Source organism: Hypanus sabinus, chromosome 21, assembly GCF_030144855.1.
Source record: "Hypanus sabinus isolate sHypSab1 chromosome 21, sHypSab1.hap1, whole genome shotgun sequence".
NCBI lineage: Eukaryota > Metazoa > Chordata > Chondrichthyes > Myliobatiformes > Dasyatidae > Hypanus > Hypanus sabinus.
This window is the reverse complement of record NC_082726.1, coordinates 63,081,588-63,106,073: the sequence shown is the minus strand read 5'-3', so window position 1 is coordinate 63,106,073 and position 24,486 is coordinate 63,081,588. Positions and strand designations below refer to the sequence as shown.

The window sequence follows — 24,486 nt, the reverse complement described above, 5'->3', positions numbered from 1 at the left end:
AGTATACACCCTGGTGAATTATAGTTAAAGTTCCTCCTCGTGTCAGATAATATTGTCGGAGACACGGGCTTGCACGTGCTCCAGTGCAGATTTTAGTTGCTTTGTGTCTTTGTTTATTATGGGGCATTTCAACATCTCTGACGAGGTCACGGCAGTGCATGCATTGATAACGCTCGAGCATTTGACTCAGGTCAGTTATCGCAATGCATTCCTTAATCGATACCCTTCACCACCAGTCCTCTGAGCCCCTGTGACTGGGGAGCACTTGAAACAGCACGATGTCTATTCAGAATCCTAATGGACAATTCGGAAGAGCAATCTCGAAGAAGGCAGCGCCCAGAAGATCCTCCAGGTCATACAACCCTCTCACTGAGACTGCCTTTGATGGAATATTTGTTGGAACCGCCAAGTTAAATGCTTCTTTCTCGTCTCAATGAATTCAAAAGACAGCCAGTACATCAGATTCACGGGCCACAGTGGAAACTGAGGATCAATTTCCCTGACACTTAATATTCACTGAACTGTTGAAGCATCACAAATTATCTTAACAAGATGCGCGTGTATATAACCCCAAAAAGACCAACGCACAATAAAAACAAACCAATAAATTTTACTTTGTGCCACCAAATTTCCATTTGAAATTTAAAAAGGTAAACATAAAATAGTATTAAACCGATTTCAATTTTACAATTACAAGTACAAAAAAATCGTTTGTTTCCGAACTATTCTAAGGCATTATACAACACAAGTGATATTTTAAACATCTTAATATCCTTGAAATATTACATTCCTTTAGTGTTTCGCTATTCTTGTAAGCAACATCAATAACCTCAAGTATCTCTGCCATTTCCACCGTGACAGTGGTTAGAAAGCATAACTGGCCAGGTGTGTGTGTGTGTGTGTGTGTGTGTGTGTGTGTGTGTGTGTGTGTGTGTGTGTGTGTGTGTGTGTGTGTGTGTGTGTGTGTGTGTGTGTGTGTGTGTGTGTGTGTGTGTGTGTGTGTGTGTGTGTGCTCTGTTTCCCTGCTCCTTGCTTCCTGGACACATGTACAGCAGTCCTTCCTTCTTCCTGCCCTGCTCAGAGGCCCAAGTATCAACTGCTTCTCATTTGCAGAGGGAGGCAGAGAGAAAAAAAAACCGTCCACTTCTCTACCATTTTCCCTTAACAAAAACTACGCGTAACTCGCAACTGACCAGTAGATTGTACCTGACCAGTAGTCTGTACGGAAGCCCCACTCCCCAAAGATCCTATGCATAAAAGTGGCTTAAATCCACGCCAAACACTTTGCTCGCCTTTCACTCCCCAAAGATCTCCCAACACAAGGGAGGGACTTGGGCAAAGAATACCTTGTACCCGATTCCCTATCTGCGCGTATTCTATGCTAACAGAGTGAAAAATAAGGAGTCTGGAATTCGGCGAGAACTAAACAGACCGCCAAACAACCAGCGCCTGCAAAATGAAAGGAGGAAAATAGAGAGAGCGAGAGAGAGGGGGAGAGGGAGAGAGAGAGAGCAAACGTCTCCTTAACTGCTTTCTGTATCAGCGACCCCCATTGTTCCACTAGAGAGAGCCAGTGGCAGACCCATACTCTGGGAGCAACGGCTCCTCCAGCCAGCGAGTGCAGACAAAAAAAGGTGTGAAATGCCAAGAAATTGACATGAAACTTACTTACAGAATATCACAGCTCCGGAATGAGAAATTCCTTGCGGAGGCGTCGGTGTTTCTCTGCTTCGTGTGTTCCCCCAGTTTTAAAAAAATGCGAGAGAGAGAGAGAGAAAGCGGCGACTTAATGTTAGTGCGTGAGTAAGTGAATCAACTCACATAGAGCGAGCAAGTTGAAGTGTCAAATTACATCGGCTATTCTATTACCAAAGGGCCATTCTTGGTGGCTGTTGACAAAATCTGTCCCAGATCTCCCACACACCGTCAAGCAGAAGGAAGAGGAGTCAGTGGGGGCGACGCCGGCTCACTCGCTTTCTCATTTTGTCATTTCCAAGGTTACACAACAATTTACAGAGCGCTCCGGAGTCTGTCCTTTCGACCGGAAATTAAGTCGTGATTGGGATGGAGGTGTTGGATGGGGAAAAGGCGGGGGGGGGGGTCCAAAATAAATCACCTACAAAATCGCCAAGGAATCTCGCCTGGTGCAATTCAGTAACTTAGAAGAGATGAGAATGCAAGTTGTTTTGTTAAAGACTTTCACGCGGGGGCATTTTTTAAAAAGCGGGTATATAAATCTCTCCCCTCCCCCCAAAAAAAACTCCCTTCAAGATTGCGAACCGGAGTAGTTCGCAGAGAGCTTGCGTTATTACGGTTGACTCCGCGGTTCTTGAGAATTGCCCGTACCTAGAAGACTGTGACCAGCTCCACGGTGAGTCTGATCCAGCTTTTGCGGGCTACTCTTGTTCCCTTAGATGGAAAGCCTCTGAAATAACAAAGACATGTTTGAGAGCCGGGCTGGCTGCGTGACGTCAAGGGACAATGACGGTGCCAGCATTGGGTTAGTGGTGCCGTCGTTAAGAAGGTTACTCTCATAGCCAGAGCTCTAGGCTCACTATGCAGTCGCGTTCTACACACCAAGGGCGATCAGGGCCCAGCACAGTTACAATTTATCACGCACAAGAAACGCAGGCGCGTCTCCACAGCTCGACCGCCAGAGATGTCCACTTGCATCGACATTCCACGCAGCTCTAGCGCGCCGAAGAACTATTTACAAGTGTTTTTGTGTGTGTGTGTTTTTACAAGTTTCAGCTGCTAAAGCAACTTAAGTGTTGGCTTCCCATCCGCGACGGTTGGTAATGCAGGCATCTCCGTGCTCTGTTAGCTAGGTTGAATTAAGCTCAACAAACAGGTTAAAAAGGCCCCGGTTCCTGTAGGGCAGATCTCATCGAGCGCCACTCCAAGAGTGCGCGAAGGCAAACTACCTCCTAAATGTAATAATCGACAGAACTGTCACTTTTCATTTCCAGGTTTCGAAATTACTATTATTATTGCAAAGCTGAAGTTAAGTAAGACGTTCGTGGGGCCTAATTTGGAGTGTGGGGTACAATTCTAATACTGTACCTGCCTACAGGAAAGATATCAATAAGATTGAAAACGTACAGAGAAAATTTACAGGAATTTTGCCGGGACTTGGGAGAGGTATGAATAAGCTAGGACTTTATTCCCTGGAGCGTACGAGAAGGAGGGAATGAGGGGAGATTTGATAAAGGTGTACAAAATTGAGGGGAAAAGATAGGGTAAATGCAAGCGGGCTTTTTCCACTCAGGTTGGGAGAGACTTGAACATAGCTTAAGGGTGAGAGGTGAAAATTTTAAGAGGAACATGAGGAGGACTTCTTCAGACAGAGGGTGGCGAGAGTGTGGAACGAGCTGCTTGCTAGTGGAAGTGGTGGAAGCGGGTTCAATTTCATCTATGGACTATGCGGGTGGATGGGACGAGACAGAGTAATAGTTCGGCACTGCCTGGATGGGCTGAAGGACCTTGTTTTTTTGCTGTAGTGTTGTATGTCTCAAAGGAAGCAAGTCAAATTCAAGTCCAGGTAGAGGAAACAGGTTGTCTAACGTGGGGAAAATGGAATAGTGTCCAGATGACCCAAAACTAAAGACAATTAACTCCTCTGAATGGCTTCTTCAAACCAGTAAAACGCCCGTACCACGGTTCACTGTCATTTGATATATTGGTGTCAATAACGTCGAAAAGTGGGGATTAATTATCTAAGGCAAAATCCCGCTGATGCCGGAAACCTGAAATAAAGCACAATGCTGGAAGCTCGCGGCGAGTCGAGCAGCGTGGGTAGCGAGAGAAATCTGGAAAATGTTCAGGAACATAAAAATGTGTTAAAATGCAAAAAAAAAGCCGGAAGGTGGCGCAAGGGTTAAAATACGAAGTTGGGAATGTGGGTAGACTCGCGGCAGCCGAACGGCCTGCTGCGGGTCCGATTTGTGGATGCCAAGGTTGGGACCCCAGCTCTCTGAAGGCAGCAAGCAGCCTGCGAGTCTTCCCGCGCACTCTCTGGAGCGTTTGCCTCCGCGGTTCCAGAGTCTCCAGAATGGCGGAGATCAGGAAATTAAGCTTCGGGGGGCCAAGATTCTCACCTCCAGTTATTGGCCGAAAACATGAACTACTGTCTGCGACGGACAAAATTTCCAATCAAAACAAAATTCGGTGACAACGTGAAATAATGTTAAATACGCTCCTAAACCGTCACATTCCTGTAAATACACTGGGGTTCAGAATGTTTTTCAAACGAGGCTCATTTATTTCCGTGACACAAGAGATTCTGCAAATGCTGGAAATCCAGAGTAACACACACACACACACACACACACACACACACACACACACACACACACACACACACACACACACACACAATGTTGGAGGAACTCAGCAGGTCAGGCAGCACCTATGCAGGGGAATAAACAGTCGTCGTTTCAGGTCGAGATCCCTCATCAGATCTCGTTCTGAAGAGTTCCCCTAGCATTTTGTGTGTGTTCATTTAATTCGGTCATGCTGAGGTATTAATAAATAAAACTGGAGTGCTCCAGTTGACAATTTTTGGGTCTGGCCCCTTCTGTGCGTGTTGTTACCCAGAGTGGTACCCTAACCCAAAGAGAGCGAGGGGCGAGGAACATTTTTCCCCACGAGAACTGCTGTTTATTCAGCGGTTCGGCGTAGTTCGTTCCGGCTCTGTGCAGCCATCCCCCCTAACGGTGCTCTCGCTTTAAGACGCTGAGGCAGACGGGGCTGTTTGAACAGTGTGCACCGAGCCAAGTCTGAGTCCGTCACGCAGGACCGACCACCAAAGTTTTCCAGGAGCCCTCCCCGAGTCCGAGTGAAGTCCCTCAGGACTCAGATCCTCCTGAGTGGATTGAAGAGGGAGAGAGATCCCGCACTTTAGCGTGCCCTGCAAGGATTGGGAGGGTATCAGAAAGAGGGGGCGCGTAGCTGAAACGGACTGAGACGATTACTTGAGCCACACCATGTGATAGAGCGCAGAGTCAAGCAGACGTTTTCATCTCCGATGTTGACTGCAGAGGGAGACAGAAAGTGGTTTAGGAGCACAGAGCGGCAGATAAATAACTCCCCATTAGAGAGTTAACAGGGGCGATAAATCCACCGGCTTCAGCGCACACGGACACACAGTGAGGGATTTAAAGAGCATGGGATATTGTGCCGCACACGGACACACAGTGAGGGATTTAGAGAGGATGAGTCGTTGTGCACCTGGAGGTTAGGGCGAGAATGGTAATCTCGCAGAGTCCGACCAGTGCTGCACGCAGGCGAGCAGAGAGCCTGCCTGCCGCTGGGTGACTCCCCGGGGATCAGACTCACCGGGATCCGGGGGCAGGAGAGCCGGGCAGAATTCAAAAGGCGGAAACACCTACAGACTCAAGGGAGGGGCGGGGTGCCTGGGAGAGGTGGAGGTGAAGAAGGAAGGGTGTGATTGAGGGAGCAAACGGGAATGGGGTTAGAGTTTTAGGAGGAAAGGATTGTGGTGGAGGGTAGGATGTGGAGGAAAGGTGTGGGATGGAAAGCGGCAACGGCGATGTGTTGGAAAGGAAGGCGGTGAGGGGGAGATGCGGTAGCGGGGTGGGATGAAAAGTGAGATGTTTAAGGGAGCATGAGGAAGACTTCCTCAATCGGAGAGTAGTGAGAGTGTGCAACGAGCTGTCAGCACACGTGGTGGATGCAGGTTCGTTTTCAACATTTAAGAGAAATATCGATAGGTCCATGGATGAGAGGGGTATGGACCGGGCAATAAGACTAGGCAAAATAGCTTGACACCGACTAGAAGGGCTGAATGGCCTGTTTCTGTCCTGTAGTGCTCTATGAATATTGTTTGTAAGAATCTACGATGCCATCTTCCAGTTCTGCTTCTCAGAATCAGAATCAGGTTTATTATCACCGGCGTGTGAAGTGAAATTTGTTCACTTAGCAGCTGCAGTTCAATGCAATACATAATCTAGTAGCGAAAAAAAGTAATAATAATAAATAAAATAATAATAAATAAACAAGTAAATCAATTACGAATATTGAATAGATTTTAAAAAGTGCGAAAACAGAAACACTGTATATTTTAAATAAGTGAGGTAGACTCCAAGGGTTCAATGTTCATTTAAGAATCAGACGGCAGAGAGGAAGAAGCTGTTCCTGAATCGCTGAGTGTGTGTCTTCAGGCTTCTGTATCTCCTACCTGATGGTAACAGTGAGAAAAGGGCATGCCCTGGGTGCTAGAGAACCTTAATAATGGACACTGCCTTTCTGAGACACTGCTCCCTAAAAATGTTCTGGGTGCTTTGTAGGCGAGTAGCTAAGATGGAGCTGACTAGATTTACAACCTTCTGCAGCTTCTTTCAGTCCTGTGCAGCAGCCCCTCCATGCCAGACAGTGATGCAGCCTGTCAAAATGTTCTCCACGGTACAACTATAGAAGTATTTAAGTGTATTTGTTGACATGCCAAATCGCTTCAAACTTCTAATGAAGTATAGTTGCTGTCTTGCCTTCTTTATGACCTCATCAATGTGTTGGGACCAGGTTAGATCCTCAGAGATCTTGACACCCAGGAACCTGAAGATGCTCACTCTGTCCACTTCTGATCCCGCTATGAGGATTGGTATGTTTTCCTTCGTCTTACCCTTCCTGAAGTCCACAATCAGTTCCTTCGTCTTACTGAGGTTGAGTGCCGGGTTGTTGCTGCGGCACCACTCCACAAGTTGGCATATCTCACTCCTGTACGACCTCAGTCTGATTTTGAATTTGTTCAGGAAGCCTCAAGTAGAGCAAGCTTGGTCAATAAGCCCAGTGTAAGTGGTTGAAGTGGAGGAAGTAAAAAGCGTCCAACCTGGGATTGTTGAAACAGTCTTTTCTATCTTGTTGATCCAAGAAAGACTGCAGATGCTGGAAATCTGGAGCTACACACACACACACAAAATGCTGGAGAAGTTCAATGGATCAGACACATCTATGGAGGGAAATGGACAATCAACATTTCAGGTCCAGACACTAGATCTGGACACAGTTTTGCATCCTGCTTCCTTTACCTCCTTTGCACTGTTGCAATCACCTTCTGATCTGATCCTGAAGAACAGTTCATTACAATGAGACACACGTAACTTCCACAAATGAACAGCAATGCTGATTCTATTCAGACTAACACACACAAAATGTTGGAGGAGCTCAGTAGGTCAGGCAGCATCTAGAGGGAGGAATAAAGAGGCGACGTTTCAGACTGAGACCCTACATCAGGTCTGCTGAAAGGGGAAGAAACCAGTTCCTGATTATACTCCTTCTTTTCCAGTCTAAATGAACAGTCTCAGTCTTTTTATTCCTCTCCATAAATGCTGCCTGACCTGTTGAGTTCCACCAGCATTTTGTGTGTGTGTTACTCTGGATTTCCATCTCTTGTGTTTATCATTCTATTCAGCTTATGGGAGCTAATTGCAGAGTTAGCATAGATCCTCTGGCTATCTTTAAACTACATTTAACTCAAATTTAAGACTTTTGATGCTGAGTTCCAATGGGACATCATTAAAAGGGAGTTGAAATAATTCAATGTAATATTTGGTTCAATATATTTCGATTCAAAGTGTGGTTTCTTAACTATGTAAAAGAAATAAACGTTTAAACTTTTTTGTAAGTTTAGAGAATTTTCTGTTAATTTAAGTTTTCTTTAACAAATACATTGTAAGTTTCATTTAAATATAAATCTTCCTCTCTGTACAGTGATTGGCTCCTATGCAGTTAACCAACAGTCAGCTACCAAAGAAGTGAATGTGTACATAGGGGATTTTCTTCACTTTTTATATAGCCACGCCTAACACATTTTTTTAAACAATGAATAGGATTCCACATCAGGATTGTTTATGGTCCAACATATCTGTTAAAATCCAGTCTCTACTCCAGACGTCCCAGTTCAAGGTCTCACATCTTGCTGGTGTGAAATGAATCTCAAATAGAAAACCTTATCCTTTTCAATTCAATCTGCATGGCCAGCTCAAGAACAGCTTCTTCTCCACTGCTCTCAGACTTCTGAACTGGTTATCTCTAACACATCCTCTTCCCAGCGGTACTGACACAGGTTCAAAGTTTCATTTATTATCAAGGCATGTGTCCATATACAAATCTAAAGATTGTCTTCTCCAGATAGCCATGAAACAAGGAAAAAAACATGGAAGTCGTTCAGAGAGAAACATCAAACCCCTCTGCATGAAAAAGAACGGCATTCACCCCCCCAAAATTCCCCTCCCCCGAACAGAACAAGAACATTGACAATCAAAAATCAACTCTTCCCCACACAAAAAACTAACAAAACACAACAGATCATGAGATATATAGTAGGAGTTGGGTTAGGCCATTTGGCCCATCAAGTCTGGTCTGTCGTTCCATTGTGGTTGATTTATTTATTATCCTTTTCAACACCATTCTCCTGCCTTCTCCCTGTAACCTTTGATGGTAATACTAATCAAGAACCTATCGACCTCCACTTTAAATATACTCAATGACTTGGCCTCCACTGCCACCTGTGGCAATGGATTCCACATATTTACTACCCTCTTGCTAAAGAAACTCCTCCTCATCTCTGTTCCAAAGGGATGTCCTTGTATTCTGAGGCTGTGCCCTCTGGTCTTAGACCCCACCCCCCCCCCAACACACAAAGGAAACATCTTCTCCACGTCCACTCTGTATAGGCCTATGAACATTTGTTAGGGTTTAATGAGATCCACCCTCATAATTCTAAACTCCAGTGAGTAAAAGCCAGGGTCTTAAAACACTTCTCATATCCTCTTCCATTCTCTGGATCATTTTTGTGATCCTCTTCAATGCCAGCACAACCTTTCCGAGGTAAGCGGTGCAAAACTGCCAATGCTTTATAAACATACTTACTTGCTTAAGCCCTTCACCCCGCTGGGTGAACTGCCAGCAGCAAGCAGTTTGGCAGAGTCCTCTGTCCTGGGCCTGTCTTTCAAACTGTTCCCAGGTGTAGCACATCTTGTAAGAAAAGATCCTTCCTCTCCCAGCAATGAGGTCTTTGGAGCTTCCATTAGTGTTTCTGTAGCTATGGGCTTTTATGGGCTGGGGTTACTAGTCCCACGCCCAACTCTCCTCCTTTCACAATCCAGCTTGGGACTGTCCATAGCAGAGTTAATACCCTATAAAACCGCAGCATTACATGCATGCTCTACCTCCTCCATCTTCATACACTGCTTGATATTGCATTAGAAACTCTGCACCGTTCTGTTGCAAAGGTGGTCGAGCAATCTGAAGCAGTACAAAAGATGCACTGTGTCTATATTTCTGCATGGCATCAGATATCTGAATGGTCCATGAACACTACCTTACTATCTTGCTGTCTTTTTGCATTATTTATTTTTTAATATATATTCTGATTGTAATTTATAGTAATTCTTATGTCTTGCATTGCCCTGCTGTCACAAAGCAACAAATTTCATCTCTTAAGTCCATAAGGCCATGAGATATAGAAACAGAATTTGGGCCATTTGGCCCATTGAGTCTGCTCCGACATTTCATCATGGCTGATCCATTTTCACTCTCAGCCCCACCCTCCTGCCTTCTCCCCATATCACTTCATGCCCTGATTAATCAAGAATCTATCAACCTCTGCATTATATATTCCCAGTGACTTGGCCTCCACAGCCAACTGTGGCAGTGAATTCCACAGTTTCACCACTTTGGCTAAAGAGAGTAATAATAAACCTGAATTCATTGTTGCATCTATTATCACCATGTTTATTATTACTATGTTTACTCAAAGATCCATGTAAATTTCTTATGAAAGTACATATATGTCACCATAATACTGCCCTGAGATTCATTTTCTTGCAGGAAAATAAAGAAATACCAAATAATTTATGTAAAACTATACAGGAACAAAAGCAACCAAAAGAAGACAAATTATGCAAAAGTAAACAAACAAACAAACAAACAAACAAACAGATGGAGAAACAGATGGATAGATAGATACATAGATAAATAAGTAAATAATACTGAGAATGTGACCTGTAGAGTCCTTGAAAGTGAATTCCTAGGCTGCGGAATTGGTTCAGAGTTGAGGTGAGTGAAGTTATCCATGCTGGTTCAAGAGCCTGATGGCTGAAGGGTAAGAACTGTTCCTGAATCTGATGGTGTGGGACCTAAGGTTCCTGTACCTCCTTCCCAAGGGTAGCTGCGAGAAGAGAGCACGGACAGGATGGTGGTGATCCTTGATGGGCACTGCTTTCTTATGGCGGCACTCTGTGAATTTCATGCAAAGAAGGAATTTCTTTACACCTTGTTGCATATGACAATAAACAGATCAAATGTTGCAGTTTATCCATTCTCTTTATCATTAAAACAATTTCCCAATCCTGGCAACATCCTCAGTTCCCATCTCTATCCTCTTCACTACAGTCATATCATCTTTGTAATCTGGTGACGACCAGAACTGTACTGAAAGTATCAGTTAAGAAGTGGTCTAACTAATGTGGTGTACAGTTTTATTTTCTATGCCATGTCTAAAATAAGATAACACCATGCATGATCTTACAGCCACCTTTGTCATCTTATTGCTGTTGAGAAGACATGCACATGTACTCCAAGCTTCCTTCATATAAGGAGCATTTGATGGCTCTGGGCCTGTATTCACTGGAATTTAGAAGAATGAGAGGATGATCTAATTGAAATCTATCGAATGTTGAAAAGCCGTGACAGAGTGGGTGTGGAAAGGATGCTTCCTATGGCGGATGAGTCTAGGACCAGAAGGCACAGCCTCAGAACAGAGGGCTGTGCTTTTAGAATGGAGATGAGGAGAAATTTCTTCAGCCTGAGAATGGTGAATCTGTGGAATTCTTTGCCACAAGCAGCTGTAGAAGCCAAGTCTTTATGTGTATTTAAGACTGAGGTTAACAGATTCTTGATTAGTCAGGGCATGAAAGGGTACAGGAAGAAGGCAGGCAATTGGGGCTAAGAGGAAAATGGATTAGCCATGATGAAATGACGGAACAGACTTGATGGGCCAAATAGCCAAATTCCGCTCTTGTATCTTATGGTCTGTGATCTCATTGAAAAACACCTTAAATGCACCTCAACTTGTTCCTCCTCCTCCATCTTCTCCTCCCTTTCCAGGCCCACTCCCCCACTGCAAATTAAAACTCTCCTGAGCCCCTGCTGTGTTCATTCACCATTCTGCCTTTTAACCTTGAACAGACGTAGCAACTATCTTCTCGACTCCACGTTTGTCAGTATAAAATTCAATTTGCCTTTAGAAATACCATGGGATGTCCACCAGAGAATACAGCAGAAGAAAAAGAGTTGGTAAAACACCAGCAGTTCCTTGGCTACTGAAAATAGAAGTAATAAATTAGTACTTGGGATGTAGAACCTCTTTTCTCCTGGGAAACTGACGAAGTGTCTCTATCCAAGACAGATTACTGTCCAGAGCAGACAAAACACATTGCTTTGGTTCTGTGTGTGAAAGATTAGAGTGCTCTGCTCAATCCTGACAAAGAATCATGAGTTGCTAAAAGAAATATATATATTTTTTTAAAGGAACCTTTAAAGTTTCAGGATGACCAAAAGCATTGTATTTCCAAAGCCCTGATTTAGTTTTGAATAACATCACTTTTAAACCTACATGAAATACATCCAGTGGCTATTTTATCAGGTATAGGAGGTAACTAATAAATGGCCATTGAGTGTATGTTCATGGTATTCTGGTGCCGCTGTAGTCCCATGTACTTCAAGGATCGATATGTGTGTTCAGAAATGCACTTCTGCACACAGCTGTTATAATGTGTGGTTCTTTGAGTTGCTGTCACCTTCCTGTCAGTTTGAACCAGTCTGGCCATTCTCCTCCGACCTTTCTCATTATTAAGGCATTTTTGCCCTCAAAACTGTTATTCACTGGATTTTTTTTTGTACTTTATACACATCCTCTCTAAACTCTAGTGATCGTTGAGTGTGATCAGCAGTTTTGAGATATTCAAACCACCCTATCTGGCACCAACAATCATTGCATGGTCAAAGACAGTTAAATCACGTTTCTTCCCCATTCCGATGTTTGGTCTGAAGAACAACTGAACCTCTTGACCATGTCTGCATGCTTTAATGTATTGAATTGCTGCCACATGATTGGCTGAGTACATATTTGTGTTAATGAGCAGGTGTACAGGTGCATCTAGTAAAGTGGCCTCTAAAAGCATGTACAGTAGAGCAGCACAGTGGTACAAATTGTAAATCTTCTGCTTTACAATGCCAGGGACATGGGTTCGATCCTGACTTCCAGCGCAGTCTATGTGGAGTTTGCACATTCTCCTGATGGTGCATGGGTTCCCTCAGATGCTCCTTATAGAAAGCAGTGGAATTGAACCCACATCACTTAGCACAATAATAGTGTTATGCTAATCACTATGATGCCCTGTTGCCCTAAAATTGCTACCTGACATAGTTCTGTTTGCCCACATTTGGCTCATAACCTTCTAAGCTCTTTTTGTCCTGCACCTATCCAAATATTCATTAAACTCTGTAATTGTCCCTTCTTCCATCACCTCCTGTGGCAGCTCATACCAGATACCCACCACCCTTTGTGTGGGAATGTTTCTGCCCAGGTCTCCTTTAAATCTTTTCTCCCTCATCTTGAATCTGTGACCTTTAGTTTTAGACTCCCCTACCCTGGAGTGAAAGATTGTACTTGTTCACTTTAACTGCACGACTAAAAGGTCAACCCTCAGTTTCCTACACTGCAGGACAAGTCGTAGCCTCCAGCTTCTCCTTATAACTCAAGCCCTCCAGTCCTCATAACATCCTCATGAATCTTTCATGCACCCTTTTTCCAGTTTAATGACATCTTTCCTATAGCTGGGTGACTTGAGCTGTGCAGAATACAAAGGCACTGTCAGGAGAAGCCAACACCTAATATTCCATCTGATTAGCCTCCAATCTGATGGCATGAACATAGATTTCTCTAATTTCTGTAATTTTCTCCCCTGTTCCCTTTTCTTTTTTTCATTCTCCATTCTTTACCCCCTTTATCCCCTCTCTTTGCTTTACCTCCCCCTGGAGTCCTTCCTCCTTCCCTTTCTCCCATGGTCCACACTCATATCAGATTCCTTCTTTATCCCTTTACCTTCTTCACCTATCACCTTCCAGCTTCTCACTTCATCCCACACTCCTAACTTTCCCCTCACCTGGTCTCACCCATCACCTGCCAACTTGTACTCCTTCCCCTCCTCCTACCTTCTTATTCTGGCTTCTGCCCCCTCATTTCCAGTCCTGATGAAGGGTCTTAGCCTGAAACATTGACTTTTTATTCCCCTCCATTGACATAGAAACATAGAAAACCTACAGCACAATGCAGGCCCTTCGGCCTACAAAGTTGTGCTGAACATGTCCCTACCTTAGAAATTACTAGGCTTAAGACCCTATTGTATCCACCTCCACCACCGTTGCCGGCAGCCCATTCCACACATTCACCACTCTCTGCTTAAAAAACTTACCCCTGACATCTCCTCTGTACCTCCTCCCAAGCACCTTAAACCTGTGTCCTCTTGTGGCAGCCATTTCAGCCCTGAGAAAAAGCTCCTGACTATCCACACGATCAATGCCTCTCATCATCTTATACACTTCTATCAGATCACCTCACATCCTCTGTCACTCCAAGGAGAAAAGGCTGAGTTCACACAACCTGTTTTCATAAGGCATGCTCCCCAATCCAGGCAACATCCTTGTAAATCTCCTCTGCACCCTTTCTGTGGCTTCCACATCCGTCCTGTAGAGAGGCGACCAGAACTGAGCACAGTATTCTAAGTGGGGCCTGACCAGGGTCCTATATAGCTGCAACATTATCTCTTGGCTCCTAAATTCAATTCCACAATTGGTGAGGGCCAATACACTGTATGCCTTCCTAACCACAGAGCTGCTTTGAGCGTTCTATGGACTCGGTCCCCGAGATCCCTCTGATCCTCCACACTGCCAAGACTCTTACCGTTAATACTATATTCTGCCATCATATTTGACCCACCAAAATGAACCACTTCACACTTATCTAGGTTGAACTCCATCTACCACTTCACAGCCCAGTTTCTCAGCCCGCTATAATCTCTGACAGCCCTCCTTTGTGTCATCAGCAAACTTGCTAACCCATCCCTCCATTTCCTCATCCAGGTCAATTATAAAAATCACAAAGAGTAAGGGTCTCACAACAGATCCTGAGGCACAACCCTGGTCACAGACCTCCATGCAGAATATGACCCATCACAACCACTCTTTGCCTTCTGTGGACAAGCCAGTTCTGGATCCACAAAGCAATGTCCCCTTGGATTCCATGTCTCCTTACTTTCTCAAGCCTTGCATGGGGTACCTTATCAAATGCCTTGCTGAAATACACTACATCTACTGCTCTTCCTTCATCAATATGTTTAGTCACATCCTCAAAAAATTCAATCAAGCTCGTAAGGCACGACCTGCCCTTGACAAAGCCATGCTGACTATTCCTAATCATTTTATACCTCTCCAAATGTTCATAAATCCTGCCTCTCAGGATCTTCTCCATCAACTTACCAACCACTGAATTAAGACTCACGTGTCTATAATTTCCTGGGCTATCTCTACTCCCTTTCTTAAATAAGGGAACAACATCTGCTATCCTCCAGACCCTCTCCTGTCTCTATTGATGATGCAAAGATCATTGCCCGAGGCTCAGCAATCTCCTCCCTCACCTCCCACAGTAGCTAGGCAAACATCTCATCCGGTCCCAGCAACTTATCCAACTTGATGCTTTCCAAAAGTCCCAGCACATCCTCTTTCTTAATATCTATGTGCTCAAGCTTTTCAGTCTGCTGCAAGTCATCACTACAATCACCAAGATCCTTTTCCATAGTGAATACTGAAGTAAAGTATTCATTAAGTACCTCTGCTATTTCCTCCGGTTCCATACACACTTTCCCACTGCCTGACCTGCTGAGTTCCTCCAGCATTTTGTGTGTATGTCTTACTCTGTTTTCTAACATCTGCAGAATCTCTTGTGTTTACACAATACTCCAATTATGGTCTCCCTGATATTCCCAACTCTTTTACTAAATGCCCTGATTGATGAAGAGAATCACCTTCTTCCCCATCCTATCTACCCTGTACTGTAACTTTTAGGAAACTTGATCCCTGTGCCCCTGGGTCACTCTGTAACCCCTCCCTTCTTCTGGGACTCCAACTGCTCTCTAATGGCTTCAGGAGAAAAAATAGATTCAAAATACCTTAAAATTGTTGACATTGTCCTGAGCACCAAACGAATCTCTCTGGGGCATTAACAGGAAGGTCTACCTTTCTTAACAGCCCACAAGGTCCCAATGTTTTATTTACATCCATTCATTAGACGTAGATGTCACCAGCAAGGTCAGTATTTATTGTTCAATCCTAATTGTCCCCTGAACTAAAAGTCTTATTGAAAGGACGTTCAAAGTCAAACACATTGTGTTAGGTCCAAAGTAACATTTGGACCAGAACCCTTATTTCCTCTGCTTAAGGGTGTTTTTATGCCAGATGAACTTTTTAAAACAACAATCTAGTTCATGGTCAATAGTACTCATGCTCGCTTTCTCATCCCAGATATTTTTAATTGACCTGAAATTCCCCTGCTGCCTTGCTGGGATTCTAACTCATCATTCCAGGTTGATAGTCTGGGCTGCTGATTATTGGTCTAATAACTAAACCATGATCCACTGCTCCCAACGAACTTCAGGTGCCTTTCTCCCTCTCATTTAATGTCCACACTCAGAAAAAACAATGCCAAATAATTGCAGGTAAATATTCATGAAAGAAAAGGGAAACTGTACTCTGAATACTTGCTAGTATCCACAATGCATTGGGAATCAATTGTTATATACTATGTGGTTATTGATTTTGGTTGAGTATTTTGTTGTGCAATGCCATAACGTGCAAATTTCACTTTCTGTTTGTTAATGTAGCTGATATTATGTGTTTCTTCTCTCCCTCCTCCTCCTCCTCCTCCCTCTCTCTCCCTCAAAAGGTGATGCCTTAAACAAGGAGCACCTATTATTAAGGACCCACTTCATCCAGGACATGCCCTCTTCTCATTGCTACAATCAAGGAGGAAGTACAGGAGTCTGAAGACATGTTCTCAACTCTTTCGGTATAGATCCTTCCTTTCTGTCATCAGATTTCTGAATGGACATTGATCCCACGAGCACAACCTCACTATTTTTTTGCTCTCTTTATGCACTACTTATTTAATTTACATTTTATATATTCTTATTGTAATTCATAGATTTTTAAATGTATTGCATTGTACAGCTGGCACAAAATAACAAATTTCACATGTCTGTGAAATTTTCTCACTCTCCCTCGCTCCTTTTCTTCCCTCTCTCTATATCCCTTTGTCTCCCCTCCCTCATTCCTCCTATCTCATCTCCCTTCCTCCTTATCTCCCTCCACCTCTCCTTTCTACTTCCCCCTCCTTCCCCCCTTCTCCACCATCTCCCTCTCCCTCCATCACCCTTTCCCTCTCTGTCTCCCTCCGTCTCCCTCATCCTCTCCATGTCCTTTCCCATCTCCTTCCCTCACCCACCTTGCCTTCCTTCCCAACACCCTTCCTCTCTTACTCCTTCCCCTCCCCTCCCCTCCCCTCCCCTCCCCTCCCCTCCCTCCTTGATCTCCTCCCCCCACCCTCCCACTCTCTGATCAGGTGTTGGGTGCTAACTTCATAATTCCTTCAGTCATTATGTTTTCACTACAACTAAAAACAAATTCATGTTTTACCGCACGGTTTGTTACAATCACCGAAAGGCGACCTCTCAAATGAACTGGATAAATCATTAAAAAGAAGAACAGCTTTGGATTCAAAAGGTTGAAGGGTGTGTTCTGAGTACATGAGTCTGCAATTCATGCTAGGGCGCCGTGGTAATATAAAGGTTACCACGATATTACAGCTCGCCGCGTCTGAGTTGTCTGAATTTGGAGTTAAATTCCAATGCAGCCTGTAAGAAATTTGTATGTGCTTCCCATGAGCACGTGGGTTTCCTCTGGGTGTTCTGCTGATCAGAGATAGTATCGTGCCTGCAGAAAAGGAGGAGGTCATGGAGGGATTATCTACTGAGTCTCTGTGGGTGGAAGTTAGGAACAGGAAGGGGTCAATAACTCTACTGGGTGTTTTTAATGGACCACCCAATAGCAGCAGGGACATTGAGGAGCAGATAGGGAGACAGATTTTGGAAACAAGTAATAATAACAGGGTTGTTGTGGTGGGAGATCTTAATTCCCCAAATATTGATTGGCATCTCCCTAGGCTAGGGCAAGGGGTTTAGATGGAGTGGAATTTGTTAGGTGTGTTCAGGAAGGTTTCCTGACACAATATGTAGATGAGCCTACAAGAGGAGAGGCTGTACTTGATCTAGTATTGGGAAATGAACCTGGTCAGGTATCAGATCTCTCAGTGGGAGAGCAATTTGGAGATAGTGATCACACTTCTATCTCCTTTACCATAGCATTGGAGAAGGATAGGAACAGACAAGTTAGGAAAGTGTTTAATTGAAGTAAGGGGAAATATGAGGCTATCAGACAGGAACTTGGAAGCATAAATTGGGAACAGATGTTCTCAGGGAAATGTACAGCAGAAATGTGGCAAATGTTCAGGGGATATTTGCGTGGAGTTCTGCATTAGTATGTTCCAATGATAGGGAAATGATGGTAGGGGACAGGAACCGTGGTGTACAAAGGCTGTAATAAATCTAGTCAAGAAGAAAAGAAAAGCTTACAAAAGGTTCAGAGAGCTAGATAATGTTAGGGATTGAGAAGACTATAAGGCTAGCAGGAAGGAGTTTAGGAATGAAATTAGGAGAGCCAGAAGGGGCCATGGGAAGGCCTTGACAGAGAGGATTAAGGAAACCCCAAGGCATTCTACAAGTATGTGATGAGCAAGAGGATATGACATGAGAGAATAGGACCCATCAAGTGTGACAGTGGGAAAGTGTGTATGGAACAGGAGGAAGTAGCAGAGGCACTTAATGAATACTTCGCTTCAGTACTCACTATGGAAAAGGATCTTGGGGATTTTAGTGATGACTTACAGTGAATTGAAAAGCTTGAGCATATAGACATTAAGAAAGAGAATGTGCTGGAGCTTTTGGAATGCATCAAGTTGGATAAGTTTCCGGGACCGAATGAGATGTACCCCAGGCTACTGTGGGAGGTGAGGGAGTAGATTGCTGAGCCTCTGCCAATGATCTCTGCATCATCAATGGGGACAGGAGAGGTTCCAGAGGATTGGTGTGTTGTAAATGTTGTTCCCTTAGAGCAGTAGATGTAGTGTATATGGATTTCAGCAAGGCATTTGATAAGGTTCCCCATGCAAAGCTTATTGAGAAAGTAAGGAGGCATGGGATTTGTGCTTTGTGTATCCATAATTGGCTTGTAAAGAGTGGTTGTAGACCGGTCTTATTCTGCATGGAGGTCAGTGACAGGTGGTGAGTCTCGGGAATCTGTTCTGCGACCCTTACTCTTGGTGATTTTTATAAATGACCTGGTTGAGGAAGTGGAGGGATGGGTTAGCAAATTTGCTGATGACACAAAGATTGGGGGTGTTGCGGATAGTGTGGAGGGCTATCAGAAGTTACAGTGGGTCATTGATAGGATGCAAAACTGGGCTGAGAAGTGGCAGATGGAGTTCAACCCAGATAAGTGTGAGGTAGTTTATTTTGGTAGGTCAAATATGATGGCAGAATATAGTATTAATGGTAAGACTCTTGGCAGTGTGGAGGATCAGAGGGATCTTGGGGTCTGAGTTCATAGGACACTGAAAGCTGCTACGCAGGTTGACTCTGTGGTTAAGAAGGCATACGGTGCATTGGCCTTCATCAATGGTGGGACTGAGTTTCAGAGCTGAGAGGTAATGTTACAGCTATGTTAGGACCCTGGTTAGACCCAACTTGGAGTACTGTGTTCAGTTCTGGTCACCTCACTACAGGACGGATGTGGTAACCATAGAAAGGGTGCAGAGGAGATTTACAAGGATGTTGCCTGGATTGGGGAGCATGCCTAATGAGAATAGATTGTGTCTTTTTTCCTTGGAGTGATGTAGGATGAGAGGTGACCTGATAGAGGTGTACAAGATGATGAGAGGTATTGATCGTGAGAGGATAGACGGAGGCTTTTTCCCAGGGCTGAAATGGCTAGCAAGAGAGGGCACAGTTTTGAGGTGCTTGGAAGTAGGTACAGAGAAGATGTCAGGGGTAAGTTTTTACACAGAGAGTGGTAAGTGCATGGAATAGGCTGCCAGCAACGGTAGTGGAGGTGGATATGATAGGGTCTTTTAAGAGGCTCCTGGATAGGTGCATGGAGCTTAGAAAAATAATGGGCCATGGGTAACCCTAGGTAATTTCTAAAATAAGTACATGTTCGGCACAGCATTGTGGGCCGAAGGGCCTGTATTGTGCTGTAAGTTTTCTATGTTTCATCCCAAATTCCAAAGTTGTCATAGTTCATAGGTTAATTGGTCATTGTAATTGTCTTGTGATTAGACTTGGGTTATATAGGTGGGCTGCTGGGTGGCATGGCTTATTGGGCTGTTCTGCTCTGTATCTCCAAATAACTAAATAAATAAAGTCAAAGTAAATTTTTTATCAACGTACATATATGTCATCCCCTACAAATCTGAGATTTGTTTTTTTGCAGGCATACGCAGTAAATCCATGAAACACAATAGAATCAATGACAGACCACACCCAACAGGAGGGACACAGCCAGTGTGCAAAAGACAGCAAATACAAAATAGTAGTAATAAATAAATAAGCATTAAGTATTAAGAACCTGAGGTGAAAAAGAGCTTTGTCCACCGACCAATGCAGACATTGGATGCTCTGCGAGGAGGGGATTTCACTCAGGTCCACTGCCCAAGTACAAGAGGAAGCAGTAGGTCGCTGCAGTGCTTTGACCAGCAGCCAATCCAGACACCGGAAATTTTGAGAGGGCGGGATTCCACTCCGGTGCACTGTCCAAGTAAAAATGTCGCTACACTGAAACAGAGCTTTGACCAGTCACCAGTCAGCATTCTGGATTGCTTAGCAAGAGCAAATTAAAGGAAGGCAGTGGCAAGTGCAGTGGCCGTCGTCTGAGTGGAGAGAGTCAGAGTGGTGAACTTGAAGCTTTAGCTCTTCAAGGCTTCAGTCAGACAAATCAATTCAAAGAAAAGAAAAGCTCAAGGTTAAGTTTTTTATCCCTTGTTTATATCTGCTCAGGTAGGACAGCAGAGATGCCAGGCAGGACCGTTGAATGCTCTTGTGGGATGTGGGAAGGCAGGGAGACCTCAGATCTTCATTAATACTATCTTGTTTCTTTGTGTTTATTGTGAATATTTGCAAGAAAATTAATCTCATGGTAGTATATAGTGACACATAGGTACTTTGATAATATATTTATTTTGAACTTTCAACTGTAGTGTTCAGTTACTGAGGTAGGGTTAGGCTTGTGCAGTTCAATTCAAGAACCTGATGGTTATAACAAATTTCTTACTGCTACCATCAGGTAGGAGGTACAGAAGCCTGAAGGCACACACTCAGCAATTCAGGAACAGCTTCTTCCCCTCTGCCATCCGATTCCTAAATGGACTTTGAAGCTTTGGACACTTCATCACGTCTTTTAATATACAGTATTTCTAATCTATTCAATATACGTACACCGTAATTGATATACTTATTTACTATTGTTATTTTATTTATTATTTTTTCTCTTCTATATTATGTATTGCATTGAACTGGTGCTGCTAAGTTAACAAGTTTCATGTCACATGTCGGTGACAATAAACCCAATTCTGATTCTGATTCTGGATCTAGATTACAAAATGAAGTTCCTGTGAGTACGCACAATTTAAACTGGTTGCTCATTTGACGTAACTCTGCAAATAGCAACAATCTGCTCCCTAGCTTGGAAACAAAACAAACGAAAGAGGATTTCTGGGCATGAATGAAACAGTTGATTCTCTACTTCTGATCAACAATCATCACCACAGGCGATTTTCTGCTCCTGAGAAGTAGATTTTCCTCGGTGTTCACTTCCACTCTCTTTTCATTTGCCCCACCAGTTAACAGGCTGCCTGTTTCTAGCAGTGGTGACTGAGTAACCAACAATGAACTGGAAGCTACATGGACCATCCATGCAAGACTAATCTGTGATCAGTCACTGTCACAGAAACATTCACACTATGCCCTCTGTACGATCAAGAGTTCAACAAGTGCTGTTTCACTTTGAACCACAAAGAGATAATGTTATAAATTCCAGTTCCCTCAGGTTAGTTTATTCATGGCGAATGGTGATAGAATGTAAATCTTTGAACAGTACAGAGCAGGAACAGGCCCTGCGCTCCACAATGTTGTGCCAAATCAATTAAATTAGTAATCAAATAGCTAACTAAACAAATCCCTTGTGCTAAATGTCCATAACCTTCCATTGTCCTCCTATTTGTGAACCCATCTAAATGTCTCTTATAAGTCCCTAATCTTACTGCCTTTACCCCCACCCCAGGCAGTGCATTCCAGACACCCTCTGTGTAAAAAAACTTGCCCTTCACCTCACCTTTGAAATTACCCCCTCAAACCTTTGGTATTTCAACCCTGGGAAAAAGATAATGGATTTCCACTCTATTGATGCCTCTCATAATGTTATAAAATTCTATCCAATCTCCCCTCGGCCTCTGCTGCACCAGAGAAAACAACCCAAGTTTGTTCAAACTCCCATTATAGCACATCCCCCCTAATCCAGGCACACATTTTAGCATTACCGCCAGAATTTTTAGATCATGATTTGATGTGATCAGCCTGTGACAACACCCTAGAACAGGTTGGTTATGTTAAAGGCACTATGTAAATGAAACTGGTGTTTGCTGTTTTCATTCATTGGGATTGTCAACGTTCACCCTTACTGAGATGATTCAGTAATTCCCCTGTCAGTTATAGCTGCAACGAAGAAAGATCTATACATTAACATCTCCCACTAACTTTTTTTTTGGAGTAGTTACTCTGTTTGCTGTGGCTTCCATCCCTTCTGAATATTAAGTAGATTTTACTTCTGAGTAAATTTACCTTCCCTGGTACAGTAGATTGCTTCTCATGAGTCACATATCTCCACCTCCATTACACTGGCTGCTGCTGCATTCTCCACAAATACTTTGATTGCCAAAACACTGGTGTGACGTAGATGATGGCTCATTGCAAAAGCACTTTAAAAAAATCTCATAACTCCTCTCACAAACAGCAGTGCTGTTTAAGTGCAGCCCACCTGCAACAGGGAAAAATAATGAATTGCAGAAAATTGGATTATTTAAATCATAAAATCTTGTAGGCTGACTAGATATCATTCCTGCTATGTCTATCATATATAGGAGCAAAGTTATGCCATTCAGCCCATCGAGTCTGCTCTGCCATTCAGTCATGGCTAATATTTTTTCAAGCATTCTCTACTTTTTCCCGTAACCATTAATCCCTTTACCAATCAATAAGTATACCCAATGACTTGGCCTCCACAGCTGTCTGAAACAATGAACTCCACAGATTCACCACCCTCTGGCTAAAGAAATTCCTTCTCATCTCTGTTCTAGATGGATGTCCTTCCATGTCTTTATTATGCCCCCAGGAGCCTGGGTTTGATCCTGACCGTGGCACAGGAATGGAGTTTGTAGCCTAAGTGTGAGTTTGTAACCACATGAGTTTCCTCTGGATTCTCCTGTTTCCTCTCACTTCACTTACCCCTGAACAAACACATTAATGGGTTGATTTCATGCTGGGCATTCTGGGAGTTTGCTTTGGAGAACATGGTTGCTGCTTTTCCCATCTCACAGCATTGACCACCCACCCCAGACATTCTCGAGTTCAGGTTTATTGTCATCTGACCGTACATCTCTCTGAGTGAGTGAGGCCTCTCTCAGTCATGGTCAACTATGGATGTTGTATCCTAGTTGTATAGATACATAAGCCAGGGCAGTACGATATGGAGAACAAGCTGTTGTCCATGTAGCAAGCTCCCTCTCTCCACGCATCTGATGAACCCAAAGGAACGGCATGGACCGATACAGTTGGGTACCAACAGCATCGCAGGAGTTGCCAATCAACACTGAACTCAATGTAGGACTACCTTGGGGACTCCAGCAACCCAAATTTTCCCTCAGGGTTTACTCCCAAAGCCTTCCCCAAATATGGGTATTGCCACAAGGCATTGGAGGTTTGAGATCAGTTTTCTTTCTCCTAGATGAACCGCCAACCATGCTTGATGAGCTCCATCTGCCTGAAGCAACTGGTTTTAAGGCACCAGTTATCCAGCTTTGCCCCTTCTCCTGACAGTTGAAACAGTACCACCAGGCATAGCAGCTAAGCCACACGTGAAGGCCAGGAGCTAGGCTTGGTTGTCAGAGGCTATTTGAACTGCATGCCATTGGGGACATTTAATAGGTAGTGAGAGTTTATCCCCGTATCTCCTCCTGGCTATAACAACCTTCAGGAACCAGTGCATGCATACAACTAAATTAAACAACATTCCTCTGGATCACAGTGCACCCACAAAACATATATCACACAAAGCACATAAAACAAAAATATTACCACAAATAAGTTAACAAAGTATAATTCAAAGTTCATGCAGTGTACTGCATGAGTAAACAGTAAACAGCTTGTGTCCTAGTGATGAGACCTCGATGGTGGGTGCATGGAATGCATGGCTAGCGACGGTGGTGGAGGCGGATACAACGGTATTTTAAGAGCCTCTTAGACAGGTACATGGAGCTTAGGAAAATAGAAGGCTATATGGTAGGGAAATTCCAGGCAGTTGCTAGTATAGTTTACATGGTCAGCACAACATTGTGGGTCAATGTGCTGTAGATTTCCATGTTCTATGTTCTCTGGTCCTTCCTATAGCACATAGCACCAGGCTCAGAGACAGCTTCTATCCCAGTTATCAGCCTCTTGAACAGATCTCCTGTACTATATGGATTCTTAGCCTCACAATCTACCTCATTATGATCTTGGACCTTATCAATTACCTTGTAACCTTTCACTGCTTTAATACACTTTATTCTGCATTGTTTTTTTTTTAAGCTTGTTCTACCTCAATGGACTGTGTAATGATTTGATCTGTAATAATTTGCAAGAAAAACTTTTCACTGTATCTTGGTAGAAGTGACAATAATACACCAATACCACGATCTCAAAACATGGTGCTTTTGGAGTTTGAAGTTGTGACAGATGTTATAGAAATACAAATCCATGTTTTTTTTAAATGCTGTACCAGAAAATCAAATACATTTGGGAATCAGAACCTTTTGAGGAAATCCAGAACAACAATAACCTGTTGGATTATACAAGTCAGATTCTGAGAAAGAGGACACGTTTTTCCAGTTATTTCTTTCAAACTTCAAAGTTCAAATTTCAAAGTAAGGTTATTATCAAAGTACATATATGCCACATGTACAACCCTGAGATTCATTTTCTTGTGGGC

At 43.5% G+C, this 24,486-nt stretch overlaps 1 protein-coding gene and 1 long non-coding RNA gene across 14 annotated transcripts in view; one reads left to right on the top strand and one right to left on the bottom strand.

The window, feature by feature from the left end:
• zmiz1a (zinc finger, MIZ-type containing 1a) overlaps positions 1 to 1,822 on the bottom strand; it is a 409,121-nt gene extending 407,299 nt beyond the window's left edge. For 6 of the 13 annotated variants that reach the window (XM_059946721.1, XM_059946717.1, XM_059946729.1 and 3 more), the window contains exon 1: positions 1,673 to 1,822. The gene's annotated coding sequence lies outside the window, so the exon portion shown is untranslated. Of the gene's footprint in view, positions 1 to 1,668 lie in introns of all 13 variants that reach the window. The other 7 variants (XM_059946723.1, XM_059946724.1, XM_059946728.1 and 4 more) reach the window with 4 other exon arrangements.
• Positions 1,823 to 2,164: 342 nt separating this feature from the next.
• On the top strand, positions 2,165 to 20,593 carry LOC132379127 (uncharacterized). The gene is made up of 3 exons (XR_009507305.1): positions 2,165 to 2,371; positions 16,022 to 16,144; positions 20,530 to 20,593. It is a non-coding gene; the product is annotated as an uncharacterized LOC132379127 (long non-coding RNA).
• Positions 20,594 to 24,486: the final 3,893 nt, after the last annotated feature.